Here is a 4,936-nt window from a genome sequence, read left to right on the forward strand (position 1 = left end):
ACATTATTAAAAATGTCGACAATTAACAAATCACAATATGGTAAATTATACAAACAATATTTCAAAATTTAATGTAGCTTTATTGTATAATGGAACGAGAGATAGTTTTATCATCTTATAGTGTAAAAAATCAAGAGAACAATAAACCAGAAGATTTTACAACAAATTTCACCAGACCTATAACTCTAGACAATAATAAGCAATATGCTATTGGTCTTAACAGAGTCATCAACATGTCATTCACTTGGTTTAATGTCAATGCTGGATACAAAAATCAATTGATTAAATGTAGCTCAGATAATGGTTCAACTTTTAAAAACATTACACTTCCAGCCGGTGTATGGAATTATACAGATTTCAACACATACATAAAAAATCTAACAAAAACTGGTGATACGTATCCGATAACTCTTGAATTCGATGACACAACATTCAGGGTCACGGTTACATTAGCTGAAAATTACCAACTTGATTTAAGAGCAAGCAATTTCAATGAACTAATCGGTTTCGACAAAAAGATATTGGTAAGTAGAACGACTATTGGACCAAGATTACCAAATCTCAGTCAAGACACAGACATGCTCAATATTCATTGTGATTTAATTGACAAATCGCTTGTAGACGGCAAAGAAACAGACATCATTTATTCATTCTCAACCAGTGTACTAAATCCAAGTTACTCCTTCACCCTCGAACCACGACGAGTCACATTTAATCCAGTTAATAAAATTACAATTTCGTCAATCAGAATCTGGATAACCGATGGAAAAAGAAGATTACTGGATCTAAATGGAGCGGAGACAGCTTTTTCACTAATTTTAAAAAGCATAGAATAATATAACATAAAAGTGTAAATGAAACCGTATGAATTCAAGAGGTTTTATCATCCAAAACTTGGTAGATTTGTTTTTCAACACAAAGGTTCTGGACTTATCGTCGATAATATTTTTAAACCGTTAAAGAGTGTGGCATCATCTGTTTTCAAGAAATTTGCTAAGCCAATAGCAAAAAAGGCATTAGAATCAGGGGTTTCCCATGCAGGTGATCGACTGGGTAAGGCGGTATCAGAGAAGTCAGGAGACCTGATAATGAAAAAATTGGCAAATTTGAGAAAAGGAGCTACAACACAAAGGGCAAATGTTCCATCCTCACCCATTAAACAGCAAGATGAAAGTACTGATATGATCCTCAATAGATTGATATCAGGATCTGGAAGAAGGCGTAGAGTCTTCAAATAAATAACATGATAGCAAAATTATATAATATAAGAGTAAAAATGGCTTTTAGAACAAGTGAATTTCTACAAAGAAATGAGTTGGTGCGTTTGCAACTTGATGATGTAATTAGAGTCCCAGCCAATGGTCAACATCAGGAGAAAAATGGATATACATTTACAATCAATGATCGATCGAGTTTTTACGATTGGTACAATGCTTATTTCGAGGTTCAGTTTCAGGTACAAAAACTGGCTGACGGTACAGCTTATGGTGCAGATCGTATAACAGTCATTAATGGATCTCATTCATTGATTGGTCATGTGTTGATAAAAAGCGCTGGTAAAATTGTGTACGACACGGATAATCTTCATAAGGTTGTTTTTGTAAAAAACCTGCTAGAATATAGTGACGATTTTAGTCGCTCAGTAGCAAAGAACAGTCTTTGTTATTTAGATACAAGTCATCTCATAGCCAATGCTAATCAGAATACAGGATTTGAGGCTAGACGACTTTTAACAACCGGGAATTCTGATGTCAATAGAATCATACCTCTCAATCGTTACAGTTTTTTCGAAGAGTTGGAGGGTAAGATGCTGGTACCAATGCAGCTTGAATTTACTTTGAAGCTATCGGATGATAGAGAACTACTTCAAAAACTTGATGCAGTTGATGATGGAAGGGTTGTCATTAACAGATTTCTACTATGGGTTCCAAAACTGACTCCAAAGGACAGTCTGTATGACAAGTTCGTTGGTTCTTTTTTAAAACAGGATAAATGGACGTATCTCAGAGAAATGTATCAAATGTCAAGTCCTAGGAATGGTAGTGGATTCTTCCAGATTTCTTCTAGTATTGACAATGTCAAAGCAATTTTTGTATACCTACAACGAGCTAAAACAAGGAATTCGGCGACAAATCCATATGAATTTGATACATTTAATATAAATGCCGATCGTGGGAATGGTAGTTATTTGACAACATGTCGTCTAGAATATGGTAATGGTGTCTTTTATCCCGAAGCTGAATATGATTCTGAAAGTAAAGTAAGAATCTTCAACGATTTGATGTCTTATGCAATGAGGAAAAATGATTACAACACTGGCACACAACTCAACCTAGCGAATTATAACTCTCTCTATCCACTGATCTATTTCGATCTATCATATCAGGCAGAGAAAGTGACAAGAGATCCCAAACAGTTGATTTTTAGGTACAAACTCAATGCTAATAGTGCTGGCGACAGTGCTTTCAGCGTACATGCTATCGTTTTATATGAAGAAACAGTCGTAATTGACAAGATCGGAAATGAACTGGTTATAGTGTAAAAAAGTCGATAACACCAACTATAGGACATTTTTCATATATGTTTTGTGAACCATGAATTTATATAACATATATTATATACAGTAAATGACTGAACTTTTTGAAATCAATGTGAGACTTTCAGAAAATCAAAAAAAGAATCTGAGTAATGCTTACCATAAAAGGGAAACAATTGTTCTAAGACTAACAAATGATTCTCTTAATGGAAACGACACTCTTTATGTTCCAGCAATGGTAAAAAAAAGATTACAAAAAAATCGCAAATTGAACAAAGGAATGGATATAAAACTCGCCAAAACGAATATCAGGAAACAAGTTGGTGGAAGTCTTTTGAGTACCGTATTGTCACTTGGAATGAGAGCTCTTCCAACTATTGGTAAAACCCTTGGGTTGAGTGCTCTTGGTGGTTTAGCAGAAGCCGGAGCTAAAAAATTGATTGGATCCGGTCAACAGACTGGTGGTTTCCTTATACCCCAAGATAAAATTAATAAGCTGATAGAATATAAACATCTTTTATCGACGAAACAAAAACAGGATATATTAAATGCCCTTCAATCGGGTTCAGGTGTTCGTATAAAACCGACCAAAACACAATCAGGTGGATTTTTAGGCACTCTGTTAGCTAGCATTGGAATTCCTTTGGCTTTGGATCTTGTTAAAAAGATGACTGGGAAAGGAGCACCGAGGATAGGTATACCACCTTGGTTTAAAAATGGTACAGGAGCACCTAGAATGGGAATGCCCCCTCCATTTTATAGTTACCCGCCATATGTGACTGGTAATGGTAAAAAAAAAAACCTCGACCAAAAAAGGAAAAGGACTGCTGTTAGGGAAAAACTCGCCTTTTCGAAACATTCCAATCATAGGAGACATATTGTGAAACCAAAATTTCACAAAAACACCCCTTTGAGCAACCATGATCTAATAAAATGGTGTAAATATTTGAATATACCAATCAATGATGTACTGTCAAGAGACGAAAATGTTCCACATAACCATAAACAGGCGTTATTTATCTACAATCTAGAACCAGCTTATATGAGCGGAAGTCATTGGGTTGCAACATATGTCAAAGACAATGTGATAAATTATTTCGATAGTTTTGGTATGCCCCCGTTTCAAGAGATTGTAAATCATGCCAAAAAGAAAAATTTAACTCTATTGCACCAAAACAATCAGATACAAAACATGCAAACAACAACTTGTGGGTATTTCTGTTTATACTTTCTAAATGAAATGAATAAGGGTAATTCGTATTATGATTTAATACAAGTGTTCGACATACATGATACAATGAAAAATGAGAGTTTTATTGAACATTATTTTAGAAATATCTAACTTATATATATTATGAAATCATATTGTGTTAAACAAAAGAAAGTGACTGAATGTACTGAGCCTTCAGGTTACAAAACAACTAAAAATGGCAGACTAATGTTCTTTTGCACTTGTGCTGAATGCGGCATTAAAAAGACCAAATTTGTTAAAAAACAGGGAAACTAAACAGCCTGTCAGAGATGGCAGGCAAAGGGATCATGTCAGATTTAGGTAATACAGCAGCAGAATTATTTTTAACCAAAGGAGTACCTTATCTCGGCAAAAAAGCAGTTGAAATGGGTAGATATTACACATCAGAAATGCTACGAGATCCAAAGTTACAGAAAAAAGCTATTGATTATGCTTTGGATAAACTTAATCCAGCAATTCAAAATGTTGGATCACAAGCTTTAAATCAATTATCAACGAAAATAAGACCAAATAAAAAATACACAACAAATAGAAAAGATCTTGATGGTGGTGCTCTTGATATTCACAAAGCTATTGATAAATGACCAAAACCAAAAAGCGGATGGACACTACCCGGTCATAAATACACAGGACCTTATAATGATTTGGAAAATCAACTGAAGTATGACCCAAAAACTGGTCAAATATTGGAAATATATGATATGCCCACTGGAAAAACTGATGCGATCGCAATGCAGCATGACGTTGATTATTCCGTCTGCAAGGATGATAGGAAATGTAAAAATAAAGCAGATAGGAAAATGGTTCAAGCTTTAGACAACGTACCGTATAATGAAAGACAATGGGGGCATTGGTTGGCAAGAAATGTTATCAATACAAAGCAGAAACTAGGTCTAGGAGTTTCAAAAAACGGAAAAAGCCGTCGAGTGAAGAAAACTGGCAAGAAAAATTAGCAGATGAATTGCATGCATACATAAGACGCAACTTCACTCGGCGGCGTGTAATCGTAAATCATATTGATGAAATATGGGCAAGTGATCTAGTCGAAATGCAACAGTTTAGCAAATGGAATAAAGGTTATCGGTATCTTCTTATGGTTATTGATGTTTTCAGGAAATACGGTTGGATTGTACCATTGAAGGATAAGA

Source organism: Montipora capricornis, chromosome 2 (genome assembly GCF_036669925.1).
Source record: "Montipora capricornis isolate CH-2021 chromosome 2, ASM3666992v2, whole genome shotgun sequence".
Taxonomy (NCBI): Eukaryota; Metazoa; Cnidaria; class Anthozoa; order Scleractinia; family Acroporidae; genus Montipora; species Montipora capricornis.